This window comes from Giraffa tippelskirchi, chromosome 11 (genome assembly GCF_054371585.1).
Source record: "Giraffa tippelskirchi isolate mGirTip1 chromosome 11, T2T-mGirTip1v1.2.pri, whole genome shotgun sequence".
Lineage (NCBI taxonomy): Eukaryota > Metazoa > Chordata > Mammalia > Artiodactyla > Giraffidae > Giraffa > Giraffa tippelskirchi.
Window position 1 is genome coordinate 41,179,245 of NC_137285.1, and position 16,554 is coordinate 41,195,798.

A 16,554-nucleotide genomic window follows, 5' to 3' on the forward strand; every position below is an offset into this window, starting at 1 on the left:
GCATTGGCAGACGATTCTTTTCCACTTGAGCCACCTGGGAAACCCTTGGTACAATGAGAACCTGTTTTTAAACTGGAAATATACCAGAAGCATTATTCTATACTTATATAAACTGGTGCCTCAAGGATGAAAGAACAGGTAAAACCAAGGAGGGTCTTGGAATTCAGGAACAGAAAAAACAGACCCTTATCATCCTGCCCTCCTCCATGTTGTAACTATTAATGGAACAGTATAACCTGTCTCCCCTCCTACCCCGTAGGGAGAAGGTATTTGCCTTACTCTTCCCCCACCCAGTATACATGCCTCATCCAATCAGCTAATGACCCACAAGACCCCTGTCCCACTCCTTGTACCCTGGGTATAAAAGTGGACCTAAGGACCCCTGTTCAACGTTGGTTCTCCCTTGAGCTGGCCCGCTGTTCTAACAGCATCTCCCACTCCAATAAACTTTATTTCCCTCTCATTCTGCCTCATGTCTGGAAATTCTTTTCCAACCCGTGCACAGACCATGACATGTACTGTAAGTATAGCAGTTCTGAAGCACTCATGTACATTTCAACGATTAATAGGCTAGATACAAATCATTTCCATCTCTTCACTTGAAGGTGACAACTTGTGATAAGGTAAAGGAGCACTAAAAAAAAGACCTGGATACTTGACTTCAAATTTGGGTGCTAGGTTTTATGTGCAGTCATTTAATCCAAAGATACTATTTTTTTGTTGTTTGTGTGAGCGCTGGTCAACCCCTGAACTTCCCTAAGCTTCATGTTTCTTCATCAGGTTGTAGTCAAGTAAACTAACAGACTTGAATGGACATATAAACCTAAACACTGAATGGTAAAAGAGAAAGACATACTTAAGGATGTGCATAGTCTTAGTGTAAATGAGTGTTTTGTTTAGATTTTTAAAAAACATTACCTGGTAATAGTATCTCTTTCCCCCATTCTTACTCTATGGAAAAATCTCAAGGAAAGACCTTTTGAAAGGCCCACATTTCCCTTCTCTCTCTAGAGATACTTTCGCTTCAGAATGTTTGAGAAGGTCATGCATGTGGACAAGTGGACAAGCCTATGGGCGATGACTCAAGTACCAGTTCTTGACAGCAGCGTGGAGGAAAAGAAACTGCAGTGCTGGGGTCCTCAGAGAGTAAGGACATGTCCTTCCTGGTTTCTGGCGTAATGTAAGCCTGTGATCCTAATGTCCAATGGAGAGGAAAATTACCCTGATAATGACTGAGGTTGGATTCTCTGCCAGCCAGGTGGATGGCAGCCTACAGCTGAATATGTCTCCAAGCCATATATTTAAGTGGCTTCTTGGTGTCTTTAATTGGCTGCATAATAGGCATTTCAAGCTAAACATATCCCAGACTGGGCTCTTGAATTTCCATTATAGTGATTTACTTTAAGAAATGTATATTTGGTCTTTGGTCTTTGTCCCCATTTCTGGCCCACAGCTCTTAAAACCCTTAGGATTTCCTAAATAATGAGAGAGAAAGGCCTTTTGTTACGCAAATGAGGTGACTGGAATGCACCAAAGGGTAAGGGCTGGTTGCCAGAACCGACCTTGTGATTAGAATTGAAACTCTGTCTCACACCCCTTACTTCCAGGGAGTGGATAAGGGCTAAATATAGAGTTCAGTTGCCAATGGCCAATGATTTAATCAATTAGACCTATGAAATGGAGCTTCCATTAGAAAGAGTTCCCAAAAGAAAGAGTTTCCCAAAAGAAAGAGTTCAAAGAGCTTCCAGCTTGGTGAACACATGGCAATCTGGAAAGAGTGGTGTGCCTAGAGATGGCATGGAAGTGCCTCACTCTTTCCCACCTTGCCCGTGTATTTCTTCCTTCTGGCCATTCCTGAATTATATCCTTGAATAATAAACTGGTGATCTACTGAGTAAAATCTCCTCTGAGTTTGGTGAGCCACTCTAGCAAATTAATCAAACCCAAGGAAGGATGGGGTCATGGAAACCTCTGATTTATGGCCAGTTTGTTAGAAGCACAGGTAACAACTTGGGCTTGTGACTGGCATCTGAAGTTGGGGTGGGGGATTCTTGTAGAATTGAGCCCGCCCTTAACCTGTGAAATCTAATGTTATCTTCAGGTACATAATATCAGAGTTGAGTTAAATTATAGGACACCAGCTGGTGTCCTCACAATTGGTTGATGGTGTGAGGGGAAGGAGTCGGCCCCATTCCACAAGGGCTGAAACTGGTGCCCAATACATTTTGACCTCACAAATCAATTTTTCCTACAGTCTTTTCCATCTCAGTTATGACAACTCCATTTTCCCAGTTATTCAGCCTCAAACCTCAGAGTAATCCTTGATTCATCTCTCTCTCACACTACAAATCTAGTTTTACAGCAAATCCTTTTAACTCTTCTCTGTCAGAATTTGACCATTTTTCACCACATCTACTGGCACCAGCCTGGCACAAGCCACCATCATTTCTGGATTATTGCATTAGCTCTCAGGCTGGTTCCCTAATTCTGAGCTTTCCCTCCTTTAGTTTAGTTTCAATGTTGAGGCCAGACTGACCCTGTTGAGCATGGGTCAGATTATGTCATCCCATTGAAGTTCAGAATACTTGAGTGCCTTTGCATTTCATTCAGAATAAGTCATAATCATGACCTACACACTCCATGGCATCCGCTCCTCATTTTACCTCTGATTTGATTACTGTCGCTTCCATCTTTCTCTCTCAGCTCCCACCACTGACCTTCTTGCTTCTGTCATCAGTCCAGGATCTTCGAAATTTCTATCCCCTTTGTGTGGAATGCCCCTTTTCCAGATACCTGCATGGCTAATTGATCTCACATATTTTCCATCTTCCCTAAAGGTCGCCATTTCAGTGACTCCTTCTTTGACTACCCTGTCCAAAATATAACCTCCTCCCACTCTCAAGAGTTCACATCCCCTTGTCTGCTTTATTTTTCCCCTTAGAACATAACACTACCTAATATATCTCTTATTTTTCTATCATATGCATTGTCTATGTTCCTCACCAGAATGTTAGCCCTCTGTGGAGTCAGGGGTTATTATCTTTATATACCTAATCCAGTGCTTGGATAAATAAATAAATGCTTTCTGAATTTACAAATTTATAGAACTGTATCTTAGGGATGTGTACAACATTCATACTTACTGAAACAGTGTTTGGATTATAATGAATGTTCCTTAAATTTTTATTTAATTTTACCAGCAGATTGATAAAATAAATAAATAGGATTGCCTGCCAATTTAAGTTTCCAAGGTATTTAAAATATGTAAAAATCAAGATCATTTGTCACTGATCCTGTCAGTTTGACCTACAGCACACAGTATTGTATTATGTTGTGTTTATATAAATTCATCCCAGCTGATATGCAGTTAGGTGATGACCCTGTTGATTACTCATTATCTGTTAGTTACTCTGTCATCTATGCTGACATATTTAATTTCTACATATTCATTGAGTAGATGTGACCAGTCGTTGGGGGACTGGTATTGGATTGGTGTGGACCTCTCTAGGAATATTTATCCAGGATTATTGTTTATCTTCCTACTCAGGAATTTTTTTCTGTTGTGGAACTTATATCCTTATTTCATTTCTGACACTTATATGAATACCTTTTGGGGAAACAAAATGTATACTGAGATACAGAAATGGATAAGAACATTTATTTCTGGCTTAACTTTGCTCAGTTTATTATCCAATCTGCATTCAATGAGGAAGGAGGAAGTTTGGAATTGCCATGGACTCCAACCTTTCCTGGAGGGGCATCTACAAAGAATGAAAAGGATCTCATAGAAAGGGATAAGGGACTTCAGAAGATGTGCGCTAGGCAAGTCAAAAGCTTGGATGCTCAGGGAAAAGAACGTAATGGTTATGTCAGTATATGGAGGCAGGTAGAAGATAACAAATGGATTTTAGTTTATTTCGTTTAGGAACCCCTGGAGAAGGGAACGGCTACCCACTCCAGTATTCTGGCCTGGAGAATTCCATGTACTATGTAGTCCATGGGTGGCAAAGAATCAGACACGACTGAGCGACTTTCACTTCACTTCATTTAGGAACACACATCTGGCTGCATGTTTTCTTGGTGCTGATATTCATGTTGGAACCATTGACTAGGCAGTAGGAAAAACTGAAAGAAGTAAAAACTGGCTCTGTAATAGAAATCTTATACATGCAATTTCTGACATTTTTTGGCTCTATAAAAATTGAGTTAATAGTGATTGACTTCTCTTCAGAAACTATTGACATTTTAAAAAAGTAATCCTCTGCCTCCATTTCAAGATAGAAAAAGAAGCCTTATGGTAGGCAGAATAAGGGGTCCCCCAAAATGTCCTCATACTAATCCCTAGAACCTTGTAACTATGTTACCTTATATGGCAAAGAGAATTTGCAGATGTGACGAAGTCAATGACCTTGAGACAAAGAGATTATCCCGGATTATCTGGATGTGCACAATGTAATCACAAGGGTCCTTGTAAGCATGGGGCCAGATGGTTGGAAGAGATGCAGAGGCTGGAGTGACATGGCCATGAGTCAAGCTAGAAAAAGCATGGAAGCAAATTCTTCACTAGAACTTCAGTAGGCATGTAGTTCTATTGACCCTAGACTTCTGATTTCCATGGCAGTAAAATCTTCGTATTGTTTCAAGATACTAATATTGTAGTAATTTGTAAGCCATAGGAAGCTAATACAGGCCCAGACAGCAGATCTTCAAAACTGTCAAGTGATTGAATCAAGACAATTTCCCCAATTTTATTTGTATTTTCCTGTCATAAAGTTTGCATAGATTTAATAAAGTATATACTACAGCTCTTCTGATTAGTGATACCAAAAAACTGTGATACCAATAATTACCTGAAATTACAAGGTACCTTTTACTCCTAAGAAAAAACTGGATATATTAGATATGTTTTGAACGATCATATATTCTGTGTTCAATGGGTAGCTACTTAACCTCTGTTTAGGTGGCTAATAAATGAATAAATAGGCAGCATAGCCTACCAATGAAGTTTCCAAGGTATTTAAAATACATGAAGTAAAAAGAGTGACAATAAGCTTCTTTCAAGTCTTGTCATTTTCAGAATGTTTAAAACACCAATCTTTTAGGCATCGTTCTTGTGATGAATAGTATAACAAAACCAAGATAAATGGAGCTGTTTTGAACCCATTTTGAGTCAGAGACTAGAATAAGAATGGACAAACAGTATGACACCTTTGTACTGTTTTTACAAGTCATTCTCATTAAAGTCTGAAGACTGTAAAGCTATTGGGCTCCTTCTAGGATAATGTCCCCCCTACTGTTATATTTCTTCCAATGAAACCCATCTGTGAGTTTTTGCAGGATGTTCATGACATGCATTTAAATTGCCTGTTGTGTTCCAGAAACCTCTTCTTCCTGCAAACAAGTGGTGACCTCTCTGCTGTATGTTCATTCAAGGGAGAGCCACTGTACATCATCCCAGGCAGGCAGCCAAATGATGGCCACATCCTCTTCATTGCAAAAATACACATTTTCATTAAACCAAGATAATTAGAAAAAGTAGCATAGAGGAATATGAGTAATTCCATCAGTAATTACAGCAATTATACCCTAATTGCCATGCCACCCCCAGTGTCACATTATATGTATGTACTGGCATTATACAGAGAAAACACTCATATGTTTTATATTAAAGATGTACCTGGTTACATCAGGTATTTCTAGTGATTAAAAGATAATTGAGATGGTATTGTTTCATCCTCACAATAATCAAATCAAAATGTACTATATTGACCTCATCATTGTCATTATGGAGTGGTTTTTCAAGACATGAATTTCTATATATTCTAGAAGCACAGAGAAATGAAAACTAGTATGTTAGAAACCATTTTTTCTTTAGTTTCCTTCCCAAATTGGTTACAGTTTCTCAAATTTCCCAAAAAAGAGAATACTTGCCATTAGATGTTTTTTCACTCTTTTTCCTAGACTGTATGCTTACAGTTAACCTATTAAAATCTTAACTATTTACCTCTAGATTTGACTTTGCCATCCTTCATTTCTCTACTAGTATATCAGAAACAAGTCCTTATGTTCACCCAGCGTTCTTGGAGTAGGAAAGTCGGGTAAGGCTGCATTACTTTCTCTGCCTATTGAGCTGATACCTCATTCTCAGCCTGCAGCCTAGAGTTAAGTGGTAAGGAAAAAAACTTGAAGTTCATCTGCCTTCTTGCTCAGCTATTAGGAGTAACTTGGGCTTGGCTCCTTCTGCTGTCATGCTTCCTGACACATGTCAAGGCAGGAGGCAGAGCTGAGCTGCATGGGGAGGCTGACTTGTTTTGCATTCCACTAAGGAAGATTTTCATAGCATTTGCTCTTTTGACTCAAAATTTTGAAGTTGGGATGATTTTATAGTCTTACAATAAAAGACATCCTTATTTTCATATTTGTTTCCCTGACTACCACCAGCCTCACCCCACTGAGTGGTCTCAAGTTGCCTTGGTGGCTGCAAGGCCAGGGAGAGAGTCCTGGCAGCCACAAACCCAAACTGCCAGCCTCCACATGGGGAGAACGTGTTTTACTGTTCCCTCGACTGGGGTTTCACTTCATGTAGCAGGAACAAGTAAAGTTGTGTGAATTCATGAACACCTAGCTGTTTTACATTAAAACCTAAGACCATGACTGTTTGAGCTACAGTGGCTTGATGATACCTCAGAAATTCTTGCAGGCAGAGATAATTTAATCATAATGTGTAACTGAGCCCAGCCTCTTGTGGGAACATCCTTTAGCTGATGCACAAATCCCTGTGTAAAGTCTTCCCTGAAGGCGAATATAGCTGGAACATGTATTGCTCCATCCCTGATTACTCTCTACTCACTCTGTCTGTAGATTTTCTCATCATACATTCTTAATATGGCTAGTTTTCACCTGTGTTCTTGAGTGATAACATCTCACTTTTGAGTTTTCAGGAATGTAAACATCCTGCTGATTCCTTCGCTTTATTTTGTCTGTTCTTCCTCACTATCTTGAGGATCTCTGCTACTTACTTGACTGAATGACTGAAAATCTCCCTTTTCACTTTCCTCATCTGTAAAAGCAAGGATAATGATTAATGCCTACTTCATAGAGTCATTTTGAGGATTCAGTGAGTTAAAATTTAAGTGCTTAGGTGATATCTGACATATAGTTGCTGCTGCTGCTTCTGCTGCTGCTGCTAAGTCGCTTCAGTCGTGTCCGACTCTGTGTGACCCCATAGATGGCAGCCCACCAGGCTCCCCCATCCCTGGGATTCTCCAGGCAAGAACACTGGAGTGGGTTGCCATTTCCTTCTCCAATGCATGAATGTGAAAAGTGAAAGTGAAGTCGCTCAGTCGTGTCCGACTCTTTAGCGACCCCATGGACTGCAGCCTACCAGGCTCCTCCGTCCACGGGATTTTCCAGGCAAGAGTACTGGAGTGGGGTGCCATCACCTTCTCCGGACATATAGTTAGTGCTCAACAAATCTCAGCAATCTTTATCATCATGATTAGTGTTTCGCTGAATTCACTAAACTTATGCATTCTTTTTTTCTTAAACCTTTCACCTCTTGGATACTGTATATCTTTTTGTAATCAAGATTTCTGATTGATTGAAGTGTTGGTATTGAACCCATTTTAAAGCCCTAAACGAGTGCTTTTCAAATGATCTGCAGATCTTATATATAAGAGCTTAGTTTCTGTAGTTAGATAGTGAGGTGCAAATATGTCTTTACCTGTTAGCTCTGTGATCCAGGATAAATTACTTAATCTCGGAGCCTCAATTTTCTCATCTGTAATGTGGAGGTAATGATAAAAAATATGCTTTCATATGGTTGCCATGAGGATAAAATGGAAAAAAAAATCCATTAAATGTGCCCAACTGTGGATGAACCTGCTGCTACTGCTGCTGCTAAGTCGCTTCACTCATGTCCGACTCTGTGGGACCCCATAGACGACAGCCCACCAGGCTCTGCTGTCCCTGGGATTCTCCAGGCAAGAATACTGGAGTGGGTTGCCATTTCCTTCTCCAGTGCATGAAAGGGAAAAGTGAAAGTGAAGTTGCTCAGTCATGTCTGACTCTTCGCTACCCCATGGACTACAGCCTACCAGGCTCCTCCGTCCATGGGATTTTCCAGGCAAGAGTACTGGAGTGGGATGTCATTGCCCTCTCATGGATGAACCTAGAGCCTGTTATACAGAGTAAAGTAAGTCAGAAAGAGAAAAACAAATATCATATATTAACGCATGTATATGGAATCTAGAAAAATGGTACTCTGCATGCTAAGTCACGTCCGACTCTTTGTGACCCTACAGACTGTAGCCTTCCACACTCCTCTGTCCATGGGATTCTCTAGGCAAGAATACTGGAGTGGGTCGCTGTTTCCTCCTCCAGGGTATCTTCTCAGGGATCGAATCTGTGTCTCTTATGTTTCCTGCATTGGCAGGTGGGTTCTTTACCACTTGCATCACCTGGAAAGCCCAGAAAGATGGTACTGATGAACCTATTTGTACAGTAGCAGTAGAGACACAGACATAGAGAATAGACTTGTGGACACAGCAAGGGAAGGATTGGGTGGAATGAATTGAGAGAGTAGCATTGAGACATATATATTACTAAATGTATTAATAAAATGGATAGCCAGTGGGAATTTGCTGTATGACTCAGGGAGCTCAACCTGGTGTTCTGTGACAACATAGAGGGGTGGGATGGGGTGGGAGATTCAAGAGGGAGGAGACATAAGTATACCTATGGCTGATTTAAGTTGATATAAGGCAGAAACTACCATTATGGCAGAAAGCAAAGAGGAACTAAAGAGCCTCTTGAGGAAAGTGAAAGAGAAGACTGAAAAAGCTGGCTTAAAATTCAACATTCAAAAAACCAAGATCATGGCATCTGGTCCCATCACTTCATGGCAAACAGATGGGGAAACAATGGAAAGAGTGAGAGACTTTATTTTTGGGGGCTCCAAAATCACTGCAGATGGTGACTGCAGCCATGAAATTAAAAGATGCTTGCTCCTTGGAAGAATAGTTATGACCAGCCTAGACAGCATATTAAAAAGCAGAGACATTACTTTGCCAACAAAGGCCTGTCTAGTCAAAGCTATGGTTTTTCCAGTAGTCATGTATGGATGTGAGAGTTGGACCATAAAGAAGGCTGAGTGCTGAAGAATTGATGCTTTTTAACTGTGGTGTTGGAGAAGACTCTTGAGTGTCCTCTGGACTGCAAGATGATCAAATCAGTCAATCCTAAAGAAAATCAGTCCTGAATATTCATTGGAAGGACTGATATTGAAGCTGAAGCTCTAATACTTTGGCCACCTGATGTGAAGAGCTGACTCATTGGAAAAAACTCTGATGCTGGGAAAGATTGAAGGCAGGAGGAGAAGGGGATGAGAGAAGATGAGATGGTTGGATGGCATCACTGACTCAATGAACGTAAGATGGAGCAAGCACTGGGAAATGGTGAAAGACAGGGAAGACTGGCGTGCTGCAGTCCATGGGATCACAAAGAGTTGGACACGACTGAGCTACTGAACAACAGCAAGAACAAGGCAGAAACCAACACAATATTGTAAAGCAATTATCCTCCAATTAAAAAGAAATAAAATTTAAAAAAAATGTGCCCATCCAGAAACATTCCCAGTATATAGAAGTTATTTGATGAATATTTTAGTATATTATTAGTTTGCAATTAGATTATAGATGACACATTATGTTTTGGGGCATGGGCAAGATAAAACTGAACCTCTGTATTTTCCATCTGACTACTTTTCTTTCTTCCTTTTTATTGAGGTAAAATTTACATACAGCAAAATGCACAAATCTTTAAGGTATAAGGCAATGAGTTTAGACAGATGTGACCAGGATTTGCCCATGTGACTAACAACCCAAACAAGATGTAGAACATTTCCACAGTTCCAGAAAGTTCTACTGAGCCCCCTTCCAGTCAGTCTCTACCCCGTGACAGGTAACCACTGCTCTGATTTCTAAGATCATAGATCAGTTTTGTCTGTTTTTGAACTTCATTCATGTGATGGATTAAGAGTCTTTTTTGACTAAGCATGATGTTTTTGTGGTTTATTTATGTTGTAGCAGGTACCATTGTGTGTGTGCTTAGTTGCTCAGTCATGTCTGACTGTTTGTGACCCAATGGACTATAGCCCACCAGGCTCCTCTCTCCATGGGATTTCTCAGGCAAGAATACTGGAGTGGGTTGCCATTTCCTACTCCAGGGGATCTTCCCAATCCAGGGGACTGCATTTCCTGAATCTCCTGCATTGGCAGGCATATTCTTTATCAGTAGTTCATTTAAAAAATATTGATTAGAATTACGTTTTATATATATATATATATATGTATATAATCTTTTGTTTATCTATTTTCCTGTTGATAGTATGTAGGCTGTTTTCACTTTTTGGTTGTTATTAATAAAGTTGTTAAGAACAGTTCTACACAAATCTTTGTTTTCATTTCTCTTGTAAATATCTAAGCATGAAATAGATCATAGGGTATGGTACGTGTTTAACTGAAGACATTGGCATATAGTTTTCCAATGTGATTGTACCATTTTACACTCCTGCTACCAATCTATGAGTTGTTTAATTTTAGCTGCTGTAGCGAGTATGAACCAGTGGTGAGGCTTACCTGGTTAAAGCACCTGTCTAACGGTGCCTGGGACAGTTGACTGTAGTATATTACTGCAAAGGGGACACATTTCCAGACTTCCAAGGGAACCGTCTCTATCGCACTTTTCAAAAGATTATTTCTTGAAACAACAAAAAAGTGGCTTATTGTACACCATTTTCAATTGCTGGATAGACAGTGCTGGTGAGTGGGGAGAGGATTATTAGAGCTCCTGGCTGCTCTCCATAGAGTCTATGCTAAACCTTCTTAACTTTGCTAATAGTTCTACAAAATTTCTATAACTCCATACATCCTACCCTTCTGTGTCATTGTCAGTAGGGAGGCAGTCTTTTTCTGTCCCTCCAGTCTGCTCTCCTTGGTTTTGGCTTTGTTGGAAGACTAATTTTTCTTGTGGTAGCAGGAGTCCTGCCAGTAGTAACTGAGGCTAAATGTGTCCTTGTTCTCATCCAAGAGGAGAAAGAGAGTTGCTTCTTCTCCAAAGTCCCAACACACTTTACCCTCTTATTGGTCTAAATTAGCCTGGGCCTATTCATCTCTGAGGGCTTCCCCAGTAGCTCACCAGTAAAGAATCCACCTGCAATGCAGGAGCCACAGGAAACATGAGTTCGATCCCTGGGTTGGGAAGCTCCCCTGGAGGAGGGCATGGCAACCCACTTCAGTATTCTTTCCTGGAGAATCCCATGGACAGAGGACCTGGTGGGTTAGTCCAAAGAGTCACAAAGAGTCAGACATGACTGATGTAATTTAGCACACACGCACGCACACCCACAGAGAGTATGAAGCAACACCTCATTCTGGTCTTAATTTGCAGTCCCTGATGACTAATGATGTTGGGCATTCGTTTATGTGCTTATTGGCCATTCTTTATATCTGCTTTGTGAAGTGTGAGTTCTAGATATTTTTAAAGTGAAATTTTACAAATATTTTTGAGATACAAGTCCTTTGTGAGATAAGAGTATTGCAAATATTGTCTTGCAATCTGTAGCTTCTTTTTTCATTTTCTTAATGGTGTCTTTGAATAAGTTTTAAATTTTGATGAAGTTAGTATTTCATGGTTAGTTAGCACTTTTTGTGTTCCCTGAAAAATTTTTCTATACCAAATCATATAAATATTCTTTTAGTTGTTCTTCTAAAGTATTTAGAATTTTAGTTTTAAGTTCAGGCCTATATCCATCTCTTTGTGCATGGTGTGAAGAAGAGGTCAATTTTTTTCCATATATTTATAGTTATTCTGGTGCTATGTGTTGAAAAGAGTTTTTCTTTCTCCATTGACTTGCTTTGTATTTTCGTCTAAAACATGTTCACCATGTGTGTTGCTCTATTTTTGAATACTTCATTCTGTACCATTTATCTATTTGTCCATTGTCACTTCAATACTACACTGTCTTGATTTTTTTATACTATTGTAAATGGTATTCAAATGATTTTTGAATTACTTTTTCCAATTGTTTGTTACTGCTGCTGCTAAGTCGCTTCAGTCACGTCCGACTCTGTGCGACCCCATAGTCGGCAGCCCACCAGGCTCCCCTGTCCCCGGGATTCTCCAGGCAAGAACACTGGAGTGGGTTGCCATTTCCTTCTCCAATGCATAAGAGTGAAAGGTGAAAGTGAAGTCGCTCAGTCGTGTCCAACTCTTAGCAACCCCATGGACTGCAGCCCACCAGACCCCTCCATCCATGGGATTTTCCAGGCAAGAGTACCGGAGTGGGGTGCCATTGCCGTCTCCGTGTTTGTTACTAGTATATAGAAATATAGTTTTAATATCTTGATCTCATATTCTTACTTTGCCAAGCTTCCTTACTTACTAGTTCTAGAAGTAGCTGTTCTGTAGATTCCTTATGATTTGCTGCATTCATTATCATTTAGTGTGCAAATAGAAAACATTTTTATGTCTTCCTCTTTAACCTTGATACCTTTCTTCATTCAACTCAATTAATGATTTTATGATAAATTGAATTCAGTTTACCTGAGAAAAAGAAATGTTGAACAAATGATTGTTTCTATTGCTTAATAATCTAAAAAAGGGTTTTTAGAGGCATACCTGATTAGGACATACTCCAGAAATCATCTTCAGGAATGTTTTAAAGAAAGAAAATTCCTTAAGATTGTGAAAGTCTAGAAAGATTAATTCTGTTGACTTTGTTCTTTAACTATTGAGTTGGCCAAGAAATTCATTTGTGTTTTTCCATAACATCATGTGGAAAAACCTGAATGAACTTTCTGGGCCAACCCAATAGTTACCTAGGGAGCTTGCAAGTAACCACTTATTCCATGGATAGCTGTGACTGAAGATATTTTATGATTCTGATTTCCAGCGTTAGGATTTCATGTTACTACAAAATTTCGTTGAACTTCACAGTTTTCCTACCATCAGGCCTCCCTGTCTTTCTACATTACCTCATTTCAGACTGAAGTAAACTTGGCAGAACATCCTGAAATAAATCAGCAGCACTGCAAAGAAAAAGATTGAAAAGAATTTCTCTCCTAGGCTAGTTGCTCTTTTACCAGATAGTATGGGTTATCTAAATTAATCCAAATGATGAGTCTCCCCCACAGAAGAAGGAAATTAAAACTTTAAATCAACCCATCATGATTTCTGCATGTGTGCTTAGGCTCCAGTGGATAAGGTCCCTTGGATGCTCTTTCATTATCTTAGGCAAATAAGCAGCAGGGGCTTCTGTGTAAATATGCAAATGCACACGCTGAATTAAGGCGTATTGTTTGCTCAGTTAATATGTGCTTTGGAGGAGGCATTATTTGCTTATAAAGCTCTGAAATCCCTTTGTAGATACATCATCTTGGGCTGACAGCTTGGAGAGGTGGAAGTTGATGGAGTACTTACTCTAGCAGCCCTGCTTGAAGTGCCATTGGCACGGCTGGCGGGGAGGGGGTTGCTGAAGGGTGATGCTTCTTTCTGTCACCCCAGCAATGGCACGACCAGAAATAGCAGACAGCATATGAAGAGACGATGATAGAGTATGAGGGATACACAGAATGAAAATTACTCAGAATATGGCAGCCTTCTCCCTGAATAATTGAGAACTGACTGAACAGTCGCTCACAGAGAGGCACAAAGTGGGGATCGTTCTATGGGTGTAGGTGCAGAAAGGACTCCCCATATTCAGCAGAGAGTGCGTACTTGAAGGGAAGAACTAATGCTTACCTTATGTCTCTATCTCGCTCACAGTTTCTCAAAGAATGACAGAGAAGAGAGGGAGTTGTTTTTTTTTTTTTTTGCTGAATTATGGCCATCTGGTTATTATAAGTACAGATGATTAGAGATAATCACAACTTCCTTTCTCCTTTCTTCCAGAAGTTGGTATGTTGAAGTTTGGGCTTGTGGTCTTGATTCTGGAAGCCCAGCAGGTGCATTATGAGTCCTTCTGTGTAAAGAAATGTCATCTCAGAATAGCACTGCATATATTCAACCCAGACTAATGACCTGTAGGTAATCAAAAACTTGGCCCCACATAGTTAAATGTCACCTTGACCTAAGTTAGGAGCACTAGATTTTCTTTTAATGACAGAACACTTGAAATCAAGAAGTGCTTGGACAAAAGCCCTCTTGGTGGTTGTCTCCAGTGGATGTGTGTCTTATGGCTGATAGTGCCATTAAATGAGTGGTGCAAACATCTTTAGTCTCAAGCTTCCTTTTTACTTCTACCTCTGGTAAGTGCTCAAGAATACAGAGGTTATCATAACAAGACAGAAGCAATGTGAATAAAATGTTAAGGGTAAAGAGAGTGAGCTTACTCACTTTGATGAATTTGCTAAGGCAAGTATATCTGACTTTGACACATTTTCTTTTCCCTGGCCAATTTGTTTGAGAGGAAGTAATAGAATCAAAAGTTTTGAAAAGTGTGACACATCAAGTGAATTCATCAGCTAACTTTCTCTGTGAAACAAAGCTCAAAGGCACAAAAGCACAAAGCAAGGTTTCTGTGCCTGCCACAAACTCACTCCCTTGAAGTTGCCCTATTGCTTTTATAAGCTAAATTGCAGCACAGCCAATGGGCAGATAGAAGCAGGTGGGGTCCCACTGTGGACATATTCCATCTGTAGGCCATTAGGAGTCTGCTCTGGCGGCCCTGTGTCATTCTCATTAAACACTAATCAAAAGGCTAGGCCTCATCTTTTTTGCAGTGCTCCCTATTTCTTTTAATGCACCTGCAAATAAAACGAAATGGGCTTAATGGACTGAGGCTTTGACTGATTCTAGCTTTGCTGCATGGTCACTAGTTGCTTCTCTTGGTAATTTACAAGGTTTCCTGCTGTATGATAAAACACAGGTGCTCAGGCTGTCATCCAGACCGATGATTTATTAGCTTTAGTGGTACCACAGACTTCAGGCAGCAGGCACTAAATCAAGAGAATATATACTGAAATAATATGTTTTCCAATGATGACCCATGGAGACTCTTTAGTTGTTCATGCCCTTTACCCACTGCCGTTGGTTTTGCCATTTCTCCTCATTATTTTAAAGCCCGCAGGATTCACTTCCTGTCTTAATTTCTCACCTGCCAGGATGGCCTCACCACCAGCTTTATTGCTATAGATTTCTAGTTGATCCTTCACACCATCAAAGAGTTCCAGCTAATGAGGAGGAGAAAGGGAATCTCAGGGGTCTTTTCAGGCCTCAGGGACTCTCAGAATTCCTATTCCTGGCTTCACTTTCATTTGGTTGCCAGACAATAAAAGCTCATGTTGTCCTTTAAAGAAAACCCTGCTTTGAGGTTAAATATGTCTGGACATTCATTTGGAACATTTCATCTACTGAATATTTCTTCATGGAAATTTGTTCAGAGGTCCTGCCTTCCTATTTTTGTGATAGTGACTATCAATCAAAGTGACTTCTTGTTGATTATCCAAGAGCCCTATGAGCAGATCAGAGAAATCTTTAATTACTATTAAATGCCTGCCAAACATGCGCACAGAGAAGAATCACTCAGTCAATCAAAGCAGAAGCCTGATGTGAATTCTGAATTTTAATGAGAGAACAGATCAGAGAGGTAAAGGGAGTCCTAATAGGTAAGAAAGTGAATATAGGGAGAAAAATGTCTGAAATTACACTGAAAATTGAGAAGGATAGGACTAGAACAGAAAGGTTGATGTAAAGTATTAAGTAAGATAACAAAAATGAACATTACTTTTACACGACAGATAATGAAATCCAGAACTTTGCCCTAAATAGCATAAAGTAGGGGAGATCCAAAGCGTCATCCAAACCTGTGGGGAGTTAGTGATCATTGCCTTGCATGTGTAGCTGTGGATGACAGGTGTGGAGTGGGCCTGACTGAGCAATGGAAATAGGGACATGTGAGAATGTTCATGACGGAGGGTACTGGGGATTTGCAAACACCAAAGTGAGGCAGCTGAGTGGTGAAGATGGTAAGGATGGTGACCACTCAGGAGGTTTCTGAGTTCCCTCAAAGGAAGAGCTACCAAACTTTTTTCAACTTTTTATTTTATACTGAAGTATAGCCGATTGGCAATGTTGTGATAGTTTCAGGTGGAGAGCAAAGGGACTCAGCTCTTCTTATTCATATATCCATCCTCCCCCAAACTCCTCTCCCATCCAGGCTGCCATATAACATTGAGCAGAGTTCCATATGCTGTACAGTAGGTCCTGGTTGGTTATCCATTGTAAATATAACAGTATGTTCATGACCACACCAATTCCCTAATTATACCCTCAAAGGCAAGAGCTACCCAATTTGTTGAAAGGAAAAAGTGGAAATGTATATGATTCCTCCAAGGTGACATTCAAAATGTTCAACAATTGGTAAGGCGCAACTCTGATCCTTCAGACTGGACACTAGCCATGCCCTGGAGCAAGATCCTGGATATTTCTGTTGGGACAGGCATTAGGCTCTTACTAGGTATATCAAGCGGAGAAGGCAATGGCACCCCACGCCAG

General features: G+C 40.2%; 1 protein-coding gene across 7 annotated transcripts in view; it reads left to right on the forward strand.

The window, feature by feature from the left end:
* C11H4orf33 (chromosome 11 C4orf33 homolog) overlaps positions 1 to 16,554 on the forward strand; it is an 855,122-nt gene that overhangs the window by 137,728 nt on the left and 700,840 nt on the right. For 3 of the 7 annotated variants that reach the window (XR_014068174.1, XR_014068173.1, XR_014068172.1), the window contains one exon: positions 1,012 to 1,146. The exons of 2 other annotated variants lie outside the window; for them this stretch is intronic. The gene's annotated coding sequence lies outside the window, so the exon portion shown is untranslated. Of the gene's footprint in view, positions 1 to 1,011; positions 1,901 to 16,554 lie in introns of those variants that run through there. 2 more of the 7 variants (XR_014068171.1, XR_014068170.1) reach the window with 1 other exon arrangement.